Genomic DNA, 18,894 nt, shown 5'->3' on the forward strand with positions numbered 1-18,894 from the left:
AAGTGTGGAGGATATGGAACACAGGCTGAACTGATATTGCAAGTATGTGAATCAGTTTATATTAACTGAGGCAATCCCAGAGCCTGGAACATTAGTTTCAATAACCATTACTGACTTTCAAAACAAAGTCTTCTATTTATGTTAACAATGGATGGGGAGATTTTCTCATCATGCAAAATTGATGCAAAAAATATAGGACTGACAGAAAGATTGCATATAATACTTTGATTGATACTCTTGTCCCCAAATGGCACATTGTTGGTAGATTCCAGCAGAAGTGCTTTTTTGGGAGTTCAAACTAACTTCCCAAACTTACCATTTGCCAGATGAATTTGGATCTACAGTCTGAATTCTGGCTGGGGATTGACAGATATGTAGTCTAAGATACCTTGAAAATTTTGGATTAGGGAAGATTGTTCTAAGGCATCTAACAACCTGTGAAGTTAACTTTTGCTACTAACCTACTCCATTGGTTTTCCAGTTTTTACCCCACCTAACATCTGGTGTATGCTATTTACTCACCTTCCAAACATCTTGGATCATTTAAGAGAGAAAGCCATATCTTGAGAACTACCTGTCAAAATGCCTCTAAAAGTGTTCTCAGAAATCATTTGTAACTGTAATTGGAATATACTTCATACACCAAAAAATGCTTTAATATTCACGTTACATTACTTTTGAAATCCAACTCTGTTACACTCTCATTCCTCAAAAAGCATCCTAATTCATTACAGGCAGTTGCAATTTACTTTAACTCATTTCTTTCAATCTCAATAAATTTATGCCTATTTAAGATGCAAGACTTTAGGGAATTTAAGAGATCTATTGATGTCACATGATGGAATATTGTGTAGCCTTCCATATGCTGTTAAGCCTGGTGAACAACAGCTCCAGCCAGCATAGCCAGTAATCCAACAACATTTGGTGGCCCAAATGATGTTCACATCCCATATCATCTGAAAAACAGCCAAACAATGACAATAGAGATTATCACATTGCCTTTCCTCTCAACCTTGAAATGTGCAGTTTAGGGAAGAATATTTAGAGTATTTAGCCAGAGAACTCTCGTACCTCATAAAACTTCAAATCCCAGGATAATATAGGATGCAGCCATGATTGTTAAAGTGGAATCATAACACAATTGTGTTGTGTTGTGCTACAGCCTCCTGAATATCTAAGATCAGTGCTGTATCCAGGCACCACTCATGCTCCAAGGTTTAAGCATACAGTAAACATTTCAAGCTCTCTTATTACTTTAACTCAAATTTATTCAAATACCATAGTTCTATTTCCCCAGTGTCTCCTTCCATTGTTCAGACAGTAAGTAGATTCTAGACTCAGTCATTGGGACTCTGATTTGATTCTGAATCTTGGACCAACCAAGCAGTAACTGTGTATGTTATTTGCATATGCTTAGGTCTTTGGCTCAAGTCTCCGTTTATGCATAATGCAATACATTACATGCAAAATAATCAACATTTTGTTCTCATGTTACAAAAATTGTCTTCTGTTGCCATTACTATTGAATGATTATGAACAATGCAGTGAAATCACAAGAACATGCTATCATGATAACATATCTCAATGGTGAATAAGACTTGGACCATAACACACACAGAGACATACATGCACGCACACATTTCATAAATGCCTAAAGGCAACCTAGGCCATAGGCAAACTACAGCTTTGAGAATATTTTGCATGCCTTGTACTTCAGAGCTGTCAGTCAGTATTTTTGATCATTAGCCATCTGTGATTATTTTAATTTTTGCCAGCAGGAGAAGGAACTCTTTTTCCACCAGGGAGCTACGTTATTACAATATAATTTATATGTAAAGAGCTCATTTCATCAGTGAAAATAACTTTTTAACATAGTTTCTTAAATTTAAAAGAGACTTATGGCACTTTACTTACCCCCTTCTTACAACATCAGTAACTTTTATTTCACTGATGCCTCTGTGGTTGTTCCATCTGCTTGTATAAAGTAACATTTCTGATCATTGAATGAAATACTTGGATACCAAACAGTGATTTCCAGGCCTAGCTCCTCAGATGTCATTGGATTTCAGTTCCCAGAAGCCAAGGGATCCCAGGATTTAGTCCAACAACATCTGGGAAGGTGAATGTCTGGGAACCACTGATGTAGAACTATACCAAAGGTCCTTGAGTCCCTATACCAGGAAGAAGGCAGGATATAAATAAATAGAAAAATAATAATTGATATAATAATAGAATAATAATAATTGATATATGATTGGTGCCCAGGGAGTTTTCTCTATTTATTTCAATAGTATAGGAAATATTGTGCATGGTGTTTGGGGTGCTACCTTTGACATTTGAATGCATGAATATTTCTCTGTGGGCAGAACACATATTGCATATAAGCCATTTCTGCTGTGTGTATGTTTTGCTGCTTGTCCTGTTTTTTAAGATTTGGGGGGGGGGGGGGTGTCAGTTATTGCACATGATATATCTAGAGGGCTTTTTTCAGCCTGGTATAAGTGTGAACATGTGTGTTTTTGCAATAGGCTTTTGTAACAGTTCCATCTTTGCCTATGGGAATAATGCAGCTTTCCAGATATTGCTGGACTGCAGCTGCCAACACTTCTCACCACTAGCTATATAGGCTAGGACTGCTGGAGATAAGACTATATTAAATGTTCTGAAGGCATCAGATCCTATCTGCTCTTGGAAGCTAAGCAGTGTCATCCCTAGTTAGCACTTGGATGGGAGATCTCTAATGAACAGCAGGTGCTGTAGGCACCTTTGAGTATTACTTGCCTAAGAAAATCCTATGAAGTTTATTGTGTTCATAAGCTGACAGGTGACTTGAAGGCACATATGTACACACTAGAGATAATGCCCATCTGGAGGGCTGTTTTACCTGATTTAGCTTTGATTCTGCATGCTTGTTAACCTCATGCAGGCTTTTGTAAAGGATCTCAACAACGGCTTCTTTTACTCTTTCCACTCTTTCCCCCATTCATTGTTGTTATGTGCCTTCAGGTCATTTCCAACTTATAATGACCCTAAAGAGAACCTATTATGGGTTTTTCTTGGCAGGATTTCTTCAGAGAGAGTTTGTCATTGCCTTTGTCAGAGACTGAGAGATTGTAAGTTGTCCAAGGTGACCTACTACGTTTCCATGGTTGAGCAGGGGTTCAAACCCTGCTCTCCAGAGCCATAGTTCAGTGTTCAAACTACTATACCATGCTGTCTCTCTATTCCTCTGTTCACACTTCTCTCTCTATTCCTCATAACCTAATGTAGCACAACATTACTTCTTTTGCTTTATTGCCACCAAATAAAGGAAGAGGGCATGTTATTCAACAGCTTGTTGTTGTGTGCCTTCAAGTCATTTTCAACCTATGACAACTTTATCCCTTGGTAAAATTTGGGATGTATGAATGAGGAGCCAGGGAAGTGTTTTAATGAACTGCTTCTGTAGGGCATATTTGAGGAACAGCCAAAAGAATTATTTAAATATGGCCATTCTTCCTTCAGAAAAAGTATGGGGGGGGGTGTTGATAACTGTCAGAAGGAGAGGTTAAATGCAAATAACATTTCAGTGTGTGTCTTGAAGGGAAGCCAACATCCCTTAAAGTTGAGTTTTAGTTTCAAATCAGAGGAGGTGTTTTCATCTCAACCCCAAACTCCAAGCTGGAAAGTAATAAAAAAAAGTCCTGAAAGACTCATCAACCTTAATTTCAATATTTTGGGGGGATTCAAATGAAATATTGTCTTGTGTTGTTGTTTTTACATGTCCTCTTTCTAAAGCTCACTGTACTCCAGTATGATGAACCTTTTTCAGAGTGAAACATTGCAGATGTGGTGGTCACAGAGATTATCTCTGCCACTGTCACAATACCACACTGCAGAATTAAAGCAGTTTGACACCACTTTAACTGCTCTAACTCTATCTTACAAAATCCTGTGATTTGTAGTTTGGTGATGTATTCCAGTTGGTCTGTCAGAAAAGTCTGGTGGTTCAACAAACAACAAATCCCAGGAGTCTGTAGGTTAGTCAGGGCAGTTAAAGTGGTGTCAAACTGCTTTAATTCTGTAGTATGAATAGCAGAGAATTTCAAGTTATTTCAATAATAGCAAAGGAAACCTCTGTGGTTTAGAATCATAGAGTTGGAAGAGACCACAAGGGCCATCCAGTCCAACCCCCTGCCATGCAGGACCTCACAATCAAAGCATCCCCGACAGATGGCCATCCAGCCTCTATTTAAAGACCTCTAAGGAAGGAGACTCCACCACTCTCCAAGGGAGTTTGTTCCACTGTTGAACAGCCCTTACTGTCAGGAAATTCCTCCTAATGTTGAGGTGGAATCTCTTTTCTCATAGCTTGCATCCATTGTTCCAGATCCTGTGCTCTGAGACTGTACAGACCAACATTATACACTGGCCTCAGGGCAGAGTGGGGGTGTAGCGTCCACACAACACACGTCCTGATGCTGCTCAGATGACGCTGTCATGCTGTGCACCTGACCACACAGTGGGCAGCATCACGGCTCTCCTTTGGTGCTGCATCCAGATGATGCACTGCCATAAGGAATGCAAGAAAGTGCCGCCACAATGGCAAAGGGGCCCTTTCCACAGTGCAAAATGGAGCTGCTTTTTCAGGCTCTTTTTTTCCTCTGCAGAAATGTCAGATCAGAGCTGCTGCATGTAGTTGCCGCAGCCCCAATCCAATGCTGAAAGGGGCAGCAGCAGGCCACTCCAAAGGGCTGGTCTGTTTAGCCCCTACTTCAACCGAGATGCTCCACACTGAGGAAGAATCCCACAGTTTGGGGTAGTGATCAGCAAGATTGATTATGCCATAACTTTTAAAAGAGTTACTTGCCAAAAACTATCTTGGATAGTAGAGGTGACAACACAAGTAGTTGATCCTCCTGTTCAGGAGATGCTATATCTTGTGCCAGTATGTTTTTGCTTCAACTTGTGTGTTTTCCCCTTGTAATGTCAGTAACTGAGACAGAGAAGGGGTTATATAAACATCCTGCTTTCGGATCATTTCCACACCTCTTCACTTCCCCCAACTTTTCTGGATACTCCAAGTGCTTCTCATTATCTCTGTAAAATATTTCCAGCAGTTTGTCAATTGGTGTTGCTTCTTACTCCTCTCTGGTTCTCTATCTCTTCTTCTTTTTACTCTTATCATTTACAGAATCTTTCCCAGCAAATTGTTGACTTTGTAAAAGTCCTGCTGTGGCATCTGACTAATAATGCACTTTTCATCTATGCTTGCAGGCTGCCTATCAATTACTTTAGCTGGTGTTGCTCTTTTTCACCTCTGCAGATTTAACAGTGCTCCTGTAGCCATCAGATTAGCACAAACAGTGTCACAAAGTCTAAGGGTGAGATTGTGAAACATTTACTCATGCCAGTAAATTGTCTTTTGCTTCCACCCAAGTTCTAAACATTTGCATCACTCAATCTCCTTGCAATGCTTAGCTATTTTGTTCCATTGTACTCCTCTTGAGGTTGATGTGGTGTCGAGCATGGCTTATTTTTTACAGTTTTACATTACTGGCATCCAGTATAAAAAGTACCTAAACATTCAAACGCTGGGTCGGGGCCATGATAACTGCATGCTTCAGACCCAATCCGGTGTTTTCTGGCCCCAAAAGAAGCCCACTGGCCTACTCCTTTTTGGGGCATAAAAAGGGAGCCCTTTCCACCTCAGCTTTTCGGTGTTTCTGCAGCACAGCATGTGTAAATGCCATACTGCAGAAATGCCATGATGCTGCCCACTGTGTGGTTAGTGGGGCAGTGTGACGCCAGCTTAGGAGTGGCATCGGGGCATGCAGTATGCATACATTACGCCCTCATGCCACTCCTGAACTGGTATTTTTTGCCAGTCTGTTTTGGCCCTAAGTGATAGAAATAAATTGGTAGCCTGAGCTTTCATAGACTTGAGCCTACTTCTTCAGATTCATGGGGTGAAACTGAGGAAGAAGAGTTAAGTCTACAAAAGCTCATCCTACCAGCTTCTTTCTTTCAGTTAGTCTCAACATGCTACAAGATCGTTTTGCATACTGATTTTCTAGACTAACATAGCTATGTCTTTAAATTCTAACAACAATGATAGTAAAACAACAACCCCTAGTGAAGTAAAAGACATCTCAAAACAGATAAGTAGTGAGGATCAATGCCAAAGAAGGGTCAAGCTAGATAATATATTAATGACATAGCATGCAGATCCATCTCTTCTTTTTGTTTAATCTAAAATAAGCATCTGAGCCTGGAAAGTATTCCAGGCCTATTGAATCCATGAAGGGGATGTTTAATCTTTCCTTTCCTTGCCTGCTCCCCATACCCCCAATCCACTGTATGAATTAAAAGACAAATAAAATCCTCCATTGACACTATGATACACCTAATGTATCAGAATACTAATTGCACATTTCCACATATTAGCAAGTAGGTGAAAGAGGATGCATATCAAATAATACGCCAACATCTCTTCTAATCAGACCTTATTGCTTAAATAGATCTTTGGACTACATGTGGGAATCACAAGCTCAGTTTTTATGATCAATTATAGAGAGGTCAGAAGATATCACATCATTGTTTCAAACAGCAATGTTTCTAAATGTAAGGCAAGTTTTTAAACAATGCTATGAAGACTTTTCCGGATACTGCTACATGTACCTATTAAAGATCTCTTTTGAGATCAAGGTTTAGGGAAGAAATGCTTGTATTATTGATCTTGCTCAGATTCTTACATTCATTTTTGAAAAGAACTTTACCTCTCATCCTCATGTACTCAGTAATTCTTCAGAGTCCATCCTGTGAAACAATAGCTGAGTTTTACTATATCCTGCAGAATGACCAAGAGCAAAAGTACTGCACAGTATGGCAAATGATTTTAGGCATGGCCCTGACTGGGCCACAGACAAGGGAAATATTGAAGTGACTTAATATAGGCACATTTTATGCAAATCTCTGAGCTATTTGGTCCTCTTTTGGGTGATGTATTTCCTCTTTTTGGGTGATATGAAAGTACCTTGCCAAAGGCAAGGAGGTTGTTTTCTGGGATCTGGAAGCAATACAGAACACCTGTGGTGGTTTCAAAGCCTTAGGATTTATTATACACTCAGTAAATTATATAACAGAATGCACATAAGTCATGCTGAACAAACACTTCCATTCAGCTGCTGAAGAGATAGCAGAGGAGGGCATCCCTCTGTAGCCAACAAAAGACACAACATCCCAAGCCTGTAAGGCCAGGCTGAAGCTCATACCATAGGTGTTTTTATAGGTCTTACTTGCCTGTCTCATAATGACTTGGCAATTGCCTATGCCTGGGATGGACCATATGACCACCATGGGATTTACCATGTGTTTGGAGTCACATCATTCCAATTGCCTACACCTGGGATGGCCCATGTGATTGGGATAACACCACTCCAATTACCTTTTCAGGGTGGTGCTGAAAATACTTGAAGTTTTGAATTTAAAGAAAATGTCCCATGTGCTGAACACTATTTCCAAAACAGATTCTGCACATTGGGTAGCCAATCAGGTTTGGAGTAAAACACAGAGTGGATATATATTTATATCCCCCTTTCACCTTGATTCTCCTCCTACCCAACATGGGAGCCATCTGCCATGACTGTGCTTCAGTCTAGATACCAGAAAATGACCAATTCATGTATGTCTGGCCACAAATGTAACAGAATAATTCCTTTTGGTTTTGCCCTTCCAGACATTTAAACTTGGTCCAGGCATTGTTGTCTTACTAAAGACCACAGTGCCAATGTTAACTGATATCTAATGTTGAAAACAAACATATATGTGGGGGAGGGGGGGTTTGAAATTTCCTTATAAAGGCATTGTGTGAGCTTTGTTTGTTGTTTAAATAATAATAAAACTGAATCTGTGTATTTTGCATACATTAGAAGAAAAGGGTCAGCAGCTGTCAGCACTACTGAGAATAATTTATACATTGTCTGGCTTATCCTTCTGGGATTCAAAGGTTTACAAGATGACATAAGGGTAAAGGTAAATGTGTCTGTTGAGTTTCTGTTCTGCTCTGTACTCTGCCACTAGGAACTGCAACTACTGATGAATTTGACTTTGATTTGATTTTTTAAAAAGTGTTTGGCTGAGCCCAAGTGACACAGTTTTAGATATCCATTCAGAAGAGATGTTCCTCCACTGATGATTATGGATGGCCATTCCATATTTCATCATGAATACAGAGGAGCTCTCTGTAAGCTTTTGCTCAGTTGTGCAGGTCAGACTCTATACATTGATCAGTGTGAGATGTTTTGAGTTCCTGGACTATTTATATTGAATATATTTCACATTCTGAACCATTTAGAGTTCTAAAGATCTATTTGCACACAAAAGGAAGGAAGGAAGAGATTTAAATAAATAAATAAATGAAAAAGAATAATTAACTGTTATCTCAAGGTTTCTAGTTTATGAAGCTTTCAATTCAGTAATTTGCAAAAAGATGCTAGTTTGAGTGCTGTTTGAGTATTTGACTATTGAGTCCAGTGTGGACAAAATAATTTGGATCAAGTTATTGCTGACCAAACAGCTATTTAAATGTCAAACAGATGATAAGCTGGCATACTTCTGGCAAGTTTCATTTTTAATATGCGTATGTCTTATGTTTGAGCCTTATTTATTTAAAATAATTAAATTCCACACTCAATCAAAAGTGATTTGATAATTTGGCTAATATTTTTTTTAAAAAAATTGTAAGAAAAAATAAAAGTAGCAACTAAAATGAAACACTAATATAACAAAGGAAAAACCTCAACATTACTGACATAGTCAAATGTTGAGGGAAACGTGTTACATTAATACATGTTAAAAGCTGGGGAAGCCAGCACTGATTGTAGTATGTTTTTTGAGCTTAGCTTAGGCGGGCTACAGACCGCCGAAAAGCGGTGGTCTGCTGCTGCCGCCGGTTGCACCGTCCGGGAACTGCAACAGTCAAACAGCGCGGTTCCCGGACGCTGCAAAGAAGGAGCACGAAAATCACGCTCCTTCCTGCGCCCCGGAAGAGACGCCACAAGTGCCGAAGCGCTCACTCGCAGCGTCATTTCCAGGGCATGACTCAGTCCGTACTGGGGTTAGGGGCATCTGGAAGAGATGCCCCTTTCTAACCCTAGTACGTGCTGAGCACATACTTTCCTGCCAGTTTGTAACAGGCCTCAGTTTAGAAAGAAGAGGTGAGGCAATGACAGAGAAGATCCTACTCCTTGTTTTCACTCAACCCTTTCCAGTAGGTGAGGCACTTTGAGTAGCTCTTCAAAGAATATCCTAATAGTTGGTCATATAGCTTTTTGTGTATCTCAAAGACACAAGTAATTTAGGGCTTTAAAGTTAAAACTAGGGAAAATAGAAACGTTTCCATTCTAAATTCATAGACCTGTATTTTGTATATATGTATGCAGGCCTGAGCCAAAATCAAAGGACATTTTTCTAGTGATAATACAATTTGCTGCCATTGTTGGGGATGGATGACAACAGACTTTGGTTAGAAACTGTGGAAAAGATTACCCTCAAAATAGGAGTCTATTGTGTATATGTTGAGCAGGATGTCAGCCATTCAGTTAAAAAGAAAATTAAAGATTTATTTAAAGAGAAAATTCTCTTCTCAAAACTAGTGGTTCAGCATACAACAGTTGTGGTAGGCATGGAGGAGGCCGTTCCTGTGGTGAGGAGATGAACTGGAAAGTCCATTATGACTGCAGCTGCAAATGCCTAAATCTTGGTCCAGCCCTATAATTATCATTCCTTGACTTTGTATTTTTCCCCTTAATTCTTGCACTTTAATACAGTGGCAATACTGTAAAGACATAAACCACAGTGCAAATTAAGGTTTCCTGTTATTCTTACTGCAATGTGAAGGCAATGGCATCTAGCTGATATGTTCACTCATTCACAATATTATTTTACCAGTCAATTTCTGGTCTTCTGAGTCTCAAAGCATTAAAGTAATATACCAGTAGTATAATATAATAATAATAATAAAATTTTATTTATATACCGCCCTTCTATAAAATCAGGGCGGTGAACAACAGGAATAAAAATACAATTATACAGAACCCAATAAAATACATTAAAAACAATTCAATAAAAATAATAAAAATAACATGTCGGCAAAACAATGCTGACATGGGGGGGGGGAAGGATTACTGGTCAGGGTAAGCTTGTTCAAATAAATGGGTTTTTAACCCCTTCCTGAATTGAGGTAGGGAGGTGGCTGAGCGGAGGTCCTGGCCCAACTATTTCTTGATGCTCTCGTGAGTTTAAAAAGATTATAATTTGAATCATATTTTGTACAAAAATATCCATATCTCACCTCTTTGCCTTGCATTCATTTGCATGATATTTGCAATTTGTAATTAATTTTGCAGTCTATTTTCTCCCCAAGAACTTCTTAGTTTATTATTCTTATTATTGAATACCGACCATGGAACACTGCACCCTGATTAATCGTTGTATGCTCTCTTTTCTCTCTGAAGCATAAACTAGCAAGTATTGTGAATCTGGCACTGTGTAATGTAGCATTTTGCTTGCTGTGCAGCACTAACAAACAACACATCAGTAATCATGCCTAGCTCTCATTTAAATGCAACCTCACAGTCACACTGCATGTTACAAATATCTGGGAGCTGTGTGATTAGTTAACATCTTGCGCATAACCCTTAAGATTCTAGCACGTTCTCAGGAGATAATTAGCTTTCAGGGTACCTCCACTGAAATGAACTCTGGCTCTCTGATGCTTAGCACTAGATGTTGCCACTAAGAGAAAAGGCAGCATGCAAGTGCCTTTGAAAGCACATTAAAAATAAGTAAATTAAACATTGTTCAGATCATGGTCTGCCCATTTTGCCTTTGTCTGTTTCATTCCTGCCAACTATGAAATTGTTTGTACATGTGTTAATGCACCTTAGCCACTTATTTTCTTCGTTTCACCAATATCTGGAGTACCTTTGACAAGGACACCACTGACAAATCCCTCTCAAAAGAGGACAATATCCTTAAACTAATTTAAAAATGGTAGAATAGCATTGGAAAAAGTTGCTATCATCGAAGTAGAAATATAACTGCCTTTCACCACAGATCTATGACCAGCTGGCCTGCTACTAAGTACTGATAGGCATCTTCAAGGTGTTTAATGTTCTTTAGCTTGAACCCGGAAGTAATTTGGGCAACGTTTCAAATAGTGGTGGTCTAGGGCCTCCATATAAATCCAGGTTTTTGTCTGAAATTTAAAAATTACTTCAGTTTTTAGTCTGAAGTGTAAAGGAACTACCCAAGGTGTTGAACATATTTTAGGGATATGAGTTATCACCTTGAATAGCCTTCTCAAAATTTATCCTAAAACTCATATATCTTCAAGTTGCCTGTTGACTTATGTTGAATCCCCATGATTTTTGTAGGGTTTTCTGAGGCAAGGTATCCTGAGGCAATGTCTGCATTGGCCAAAACAACCAAGCAAACAAACAAAAAAAACAAAAACACCATTCCCACTCTGACACTGTGCTGCCTGATCGCACAGTCCAATGCAACTTCTGGTGAAAGACTGTGGCTTCCCCATTAATGTGAGCTTGCTCCAGAGTTGGCATAGTTATGGGAAGCCCAATGTTTTCCCCAAAACTTGGGGTTAGTGCAGGGTTTTGTTGCTTGAGAACAGCTGGATTGGGCCCAAATATGGGTGGCTCACTGTTCACATGCCAGGTGCCGCTCCATCCCCCTTCCCCTCTCTGAGAAGCACAGGGAAAGGAATAGCCTATCCCTGGAGCTGCCACTTTCACTTCTATACCTGCAGAAATTCTGTGGACAGGCTGCTTAGTGTGCACCTGCTCCTTCTGAGGGTGGGCTCACCAGAGTAACTAATAAAAGGAGAGGATAGTGGGACCCACATGGTGGGGGTCTCGGGTGACCCCGGGTATGTGATTGGGAATGGCCCAAGCATGTGATCAGGCTGGGTGGCTTGTCCACAGAGCTCATGCAGGTACAGAAATGGCTGTGGTGGCTCTGGAAACATGGGATGGGCCATATGAGTGTTAGCCCAACTGGCCAAAATAAACAATGTTGTACCACTGCACCAGATGTGGCCTGGTAGGTGCAGCCACCACTGTGGCCAAACCAGGGCCAGTTCTGGAGTGTAAGTCTTACAGCCAGTATAGACAAGGACTCTGAAGTGGTTTGTCAGTACTTGGTAGTATCCAAGTACTACCAGGCCATGCTAACCATGTTTAGTATCTAAGCACAGATGGGATCTGGAAGCCAATAGTTGCAAGACCTTTCATACAGAGAATTCTGTCTTTAAGAGGACTGCCTTCTAAAGGCCCTTCAAATAGGTAACAGCTTTCCATATTGTCAATCTATTGGATTAGTGCATAAGAAAAGGCTTTCTGTATGGCCCCACTAAGACATTAGAACTGCTTTCCTAGCCGGGTTAGCTAGTTCTCTTTCTGTTGACTACTGTGATATGAGTATTCATCCTCTTGCTTGCTATGATTGCTTTTCTGATTTTTAAAAAAGTGATTACATTTTTTAATTGTTGAATGGTGTTTGTGTGAGCTTATGATAACTCATCTTGTATTGTGTTTTGTTGAGTTAGCTTCCTTGAATGTCCTGTTTGGAAAGACAATCATACATTTTCACAAATTCAATAATAAACACACTAACAAAGAACTGAAGTCTTTCAGTCACTTACATCCCACCTTCTCCTATCTTTTGGAACTTCGTTTGTTCTCCATTGTGTACCTGGGTTGCCATATGAGTGTGATTCAACTGCAGTGGAAGGGAGCCTTTTTAAAGAAATCAGTCTCTCCTTCAGACACCTTGGGTGATGTCCATTTTTTTATTTCCCTTTCTGTTGAAATGAATTGTAAAATCCTTATTTGCAGGGAAGCTCCATGTGCATCTTGGTGCTCCTACATAAGGATACCCAAAAGGCCTCTTTAGACATATAGGGTGGTTCTCCTTTATACAGTCAGCCTTCCATATCCACAGATTCCTTATGCATGGATTCAACCATTCAGAGCTTGAAAATATTATATGTATATATTCCAAATAGCAAGCCTTGATCTTGCCATTTTATATCAGGGACGCCATTATATTAAACCATTGTATTTAATGGGACCTGAGCATCCACAGATTTTGGTGTCCAGGGTGTCATGGAACCAAACCTCAGTAGATATCAGGGACCCACTGTATATTTCTAACTACCTTTTGACTCAAGGGATCCTGCTGTCTATGTATCAGTTTATGAACTAGAGGACTACATGTTTGTGACCATAGACAGTGAACTTGGTTAAGCATTGAACTCTTCTGTTCTTCAGCTTGTGCTGAATAATCCTTGACAACTCTAGAGGATGGCTGAAACATATATGCCTGGAATACTGGAAAGACACTTTCAGAGTAGACAATATGAGAGAATGAATGGACTAGTGGACAGACTGTTTAGGAAGTGGTTTCTTATATTTTATTTTAGGCAGTTGGCTAAAATAAGTGCTTGCTAGCAGCTTGCTTGCTTGCTTGCTGGACCAACTGCCTTATTTCATTTCTTTTTATCATCTAAAATGGGTCATTCTGTGTTTGGTTTAGTATTTTCTTCTAATATTGCAGCATATAATATATATTTTTGATTCACATTAACAGTTGCACACCAGACCTATGCACATATATACAAACCCCTTATTATCTATACAGGTTGAGGCTCCCATATGTAAAATGCTTGAGAATAGATTTGTTTTGGATTTTGAATTTTATTTTTTTTTGGAATACCTGTATTTGCATATAATAATATGCTTTTTATTTTTTTTATTTATATACCGCTCTTCCGAGACGATCAAAGCAGTTTACAGCATCATTTAAAACATTCACATCATAAAAACATTGTCTCAATGCATATATCAATAAAAACCAATAAAATCCAACATCAATAAAACAAGCAAACAATAAACAGGCAAGGAATCTATCAGTTGTGATTAGCCACTCGTATCAGGGGAGACAGACTCTAAGAGGAGTCTGAAGGAAATGCTAACCGGAAGAGGTAAGTCTTTAAAGCCTTTTAAAAGGCAGCCAGTGTGGGGATCGTGCGAAGCTCTTCTGGAAGTTTATTCCAGTGCATTGGTGCAGCTGATGAAAATGCTCTCTGGTGAGTTGCTGCTAGTCTCACCTTAGGGTGTACTAATAAATTCTTTCCTGATGTTCTGAGAGTGCGGGGCGGACTATATGGGGAGAGGCGCTCCCTCAAGTAACTTGGGCCCAAGCCATGTAGGGCTTTATAGGTAATAACCAACACTTTATATTGAGCCCGGAAGCTAATAGGCAGCCAGTGTAAAGATTTTAATACCGGTGTTCTGTGGTCTGACCTGGAAGTTCCAGCGACCAGTCTGGCTGCAGCATTTTGAACTACCTGAAGCTTCCGAACCTAGTACAAAGGTAGCCCCATGTAGAGCGCATTACAGAAGTCCAAACGAGAGGTTACCAGTGCATGTACTAAGGTTTCAAGGTCCTTTCGGTCCAGGCAGGGACGCAGTTGGTATATCAGCCGAAGCTGGTATCAAGCACTCCTGGCCATCGCATCCACTTGAGATGATAACTGCAGAGATGGATCCAGGAGTACTCCTAAACTGCGGACTTTGTCCTTTAGGGGAAGTGTGACCCCATCCAGGACTAGATGACAAATTTCCCTGCCTGGGCCTGGGGCACCTATCACGAGTACCTCTGTTTTCTCCGGATTCAACTTGAGTTTGTTTTCCCTCATCCATCCCATTACTGACTCCAGGCAGGCATCCAAAGGAGAGCCGCCATCCTTAGTCACTGTATCAGTCGGAGACATGGAGAGATAGATCTGGGTGTCTTCAGCGTACTGATAACACCATGTCTCAGGATGATCTGTCCCAGCAGCTTCATGTAAATATTAAATAGCATGGGGGACAAAATGGCGCCTTGGGGAACGCCAGATGTCAACTCTCTTTTATGAGAGCAGTTGTCTTCCAGCCTCACCATCTGGAATCTATCTGAGAGGTAGGATCGGAACCACTGAAGCACAGTGCCCCAATACCCAACGCTCTCAGTTACATGTATTACAAGATACATAATGAGGTATCTTGGAGTCTAAACACTCAAGTCTAAACCCAAAATTCATTTATGTTTCATATATACCTTATATATACACATAGCCTGAATGTAATATTATGCAATTTTTAAAAATAATTTTGTGCGTGAAACAACATTTGTGTACATTGAACCATCAGAAAGCAAAGATGTCACTATCTGAGCCACCCAAGAAAAAAGTTTTGGTTTTTGGGATATTTTGAATTCTGGATAAGGGACACTCAATCTGTATTATGTTTTAAAAGTGTTCATTTGCAGTACAAATTCACGTACTTGATCACGGAACTACCAAACTTGAGCCAAAACATTTTGCACATGTGTAAGTATAAGTTTTCCATCCTTTCTCACAAATCCAGTTTTTTTTGCTGTTGTGTCTCCCACCCCCACAAACATATGGCTATTTCCTGAGCACTGGAGAACAGAAAGAGTGGCAGAGAAGCATCCACTTCTTTTCTTAAGGGTGGATACACAACAAAAGGCATCTTCTGAGACCTCTTGGCAGTTCTTTGGTAGTCATTGAGGATGACATTGTTGTTCAGCAAACTATAAGAAAATGACTGTAGTTTTCTCCCACTCTCCAGTGGCCAGGAAATTATTGTGGGGAAGGGTTGTTGTAGAGAAAAAGGGGGAATGGGGAAGGTTTGGTTATCGCAGAGTTAGTATCCAATTCTGACTTCTACAATGACCAAAAACTGTGAGTTACAATGGTGTAAATTGGAAATACACCACTGTAATTCAGTAACAGGATGTCAGTCTTGATGTGTTATTCAATGGGATCAAAAATGAAAACTATAGTAAGGTATTGAATCTGATCCATCAACTACTTCTAATTCCCCCACTGCTACCAAAACTCATGGGATTTCAGCTTTTTTCCCTCTCTGGAAAGTGCATTCATAGACTCAGTTCAAGAAATATCAATATTTACACTCATATCCTAAGGAGTTTCCTGAAAGTTTGGGACTGATCAGCAAACTTTGTCTTTGTCTAGAAAACTGCATTGAACGTGGTATGATACAAACATTCTGAAGGCCTTGAAATCTTTCTTCCTTGAAGGAAAAAATGCTGGCTCAGAAAAGGTAAAACCCTGCTCTACCTTTTTTTTTTTTGTTGTTGCTAAATTAACTTTTTACTAGTATAGATTGCAATTCCTAGTGACAGTTACGATTTCTGCAGGACATCTTGTTCCCTCTATATATGTGAGAATATGAGTGTGAGAGTGGGAGGAAGCATGCCATACCTTCTTTGCCAAAAGAGTAACCATTTCTGCTGATGTGATGGAGATGTCAGTTCTAGCCCAATTATATAGGAGATGATTCATCACAAATATCTAATGATCACCTGCAGTGTAAGATACAAAAACATAGCTTTGGGAAGTGGATAAAAGTGTGGAAAACAAGTACTCCAATTTTTGTGAAACTCTTTCATTCATTTTTTCATATGCCTCTGTATATTTGTATATTCATCTGTTCATCCTTCTCTCTATATATGCTATTATGCATATTTTGTATGCCAATATATAACCTGACATAGATAGTCTATTCTTCAAGGGATGCCCTGAGTTCTTTAGCCAAACTGTCCCTTCAGAGCTCAACTTTATAAGAAAGGGACCTTTTGACACTACTTTCTCAGCATTTTGGAGGGGGGTATATTAATCATCTAATAAGAGAATTATTACTCAGTTCCCCCTCTGCAGCTTTCTTTCTGCTGGTCGTTTGTGGGGTTTTTGTGTGTGCTTAATTTCTATAAATTACTGTACAGTTTCCCATAAGGTATAATTAAGCAGAATTGCTAAAGTTTTAATTATTGTTTATTATAGATGTTGAAAGCAACATTAGCACTTAGCTTTTTAAAATGTGATAGTATATTTATAAGCAAGCATTTATAAACACATTTACATATAGTTAAGATGAAAAAGGTATTTGAATTGTAGTCATTAGCATTTCTTCAAACATATGGCATACCAGCGGAGGCCATGGGCCATGCCTTCATTAACTGAACACTGTTTCATCAGGATCGCGGCTTCCTGCTGAGCCATCCTGTGGCGTCCCCTTCTGTCCCTGAGGTTTCAGTGACAAGGGACAATATGTCCCCAAGGTGAAAATCTGGGAAATAAAGCAGATTAGCCCTCAGAGGCGTTCTTATGATTATTTAATCACACTTAGAAAAGAATGACAGAGTGCCACTGAAGGATTTTTCCCCCCAGTCTGCCTACCAGAATTCTCTTTTCTGTGTTGGTTCCTTCAAAGAGCCATCCGTAAGTGCAATGAAAGCAGAGGATGGTAGCAATTTTAGGTTAAACATTATAAGGCTGACCTGTTTAAAATCTGTTAGTGTAATGGCCAGAATGTTGACAGATATAAGTGAGAGAGCACAGGTCCACGTTGTTCATTAGTTTATAATAATTCCTCCTACCTACACCTCCAAATAAAACAAGCCTTAATGGAAGCAGATGTGGGCTTTGCATTTAATGTCTCACGGTTTTGTTTCTGCTCTCTCTCTCTCTCTCTTTTAATGGGAAAGGAATAAAAACATCATCCAATAAATGTCATCGCCATATTTTATTTGTGAATTTCTTGAGTATATAAAGCGAGCTTAATATGACAAGTAAAAGCATTTGTCTTAAGGCATTAGTCTCTTTTCACACCCTGCCTGCCACATACATCATTGTAATATGATACCCTTTGGAATGAAACATATAGACTTTGAACCATCAGAATAAATGTAGCACAAAAAACAATGCACATGTTTCATTTTTCATGATGATATTTTGAAAAGATGTAATGTTTTTAAGAGGCACTTCCCATTCAGTATTTTCCTTCACAGCTGTTATTCATTTGGGAACAGGTTACAAAGCAATTGAAATCTGCCAGAACATAACTCAGAGCTATTGCATTTGATTAGAGTGGACACTTAACACTTTTCCAAAATTTAAGAGAGAGAGAGAGAGAGAGAGAGATATCAAATGCATCAGCAAAAAAAGAGGACAAAAGGATACACAGATTTACGAATCATTGGCATACACTGACCTATATGCATAGATGCATGGCTAGAAGGAATTGCTTTGATTTAAATAAAAATAAAATACAGTGGATCTTCCACATCTGCTGGGGTTAGGGCCAGAAGCTGCCCATAGAATCATGGTGGGGGACCCACAAATGCTAGAGAAGTGTTAATCGCTAGGTTCTTCAGTGTGACTCTGGCAGAGTCATGCTGGAGGACCTAGAGATTCCTACATATAAGATATTAAAGCCATGAACAATCAAAGCCGCAAATGTGAAGAGTCGACTTTACAGCTCCCCCACAGCAAGGACAATTGTGATCATTTGACCAGTGTGCCTCCTCACTCTCTGCTGGTCAGGTGCATCTTCAAGGCCTTTTTCTCTTCCTTCTTATCCATTAAGTATATATTAAATAAAGGACTGTTCCTCTGTAAAGTAAGGCAGATGTTGATACCCCTCATTCTTGCCTGTATGTCTCTCTAATTCTAGCTCTTAATGGGTATGACATGGCTCTCTTGATGACTATGGAGCTTCTCTAGAAGATACTAAATCTAGCATAGAGTTTAAGATGTAAATGTTTGGTGGAGTAGGACACTTAGTTTTCGTCTGGGTCTATTTATTTTGGTATAGTTGTTCACGAGAACAAGGTTCAGTTCCTGCTCAGTCATGGAAATCCACTGGGGGACCATTGGCCAATTGCATTCTCTCAGCCTGAGAGAAAGGCAAGAGCAAACCCTCTGAACAAATCTTGCCAAGAAAGCCCTGTGGTAGATTCACTTTTGAG

The sequence above is a fragment of the Sceloporus undulatus genome, chromosome 6, assembly GCF_019175285.1.
Source record: "Sceloporus undulatus isolate JIND9_A2432 ecotype Alabama chromosome 6, SceUnd_v1.1, whole genome shotgun sequence".
NCBI lineage: Eukaryota > Metazoa > Chordata > Lepidosauria > Squamata > Phrynosomatidae > Sceloporus > Sceloporus undulatus.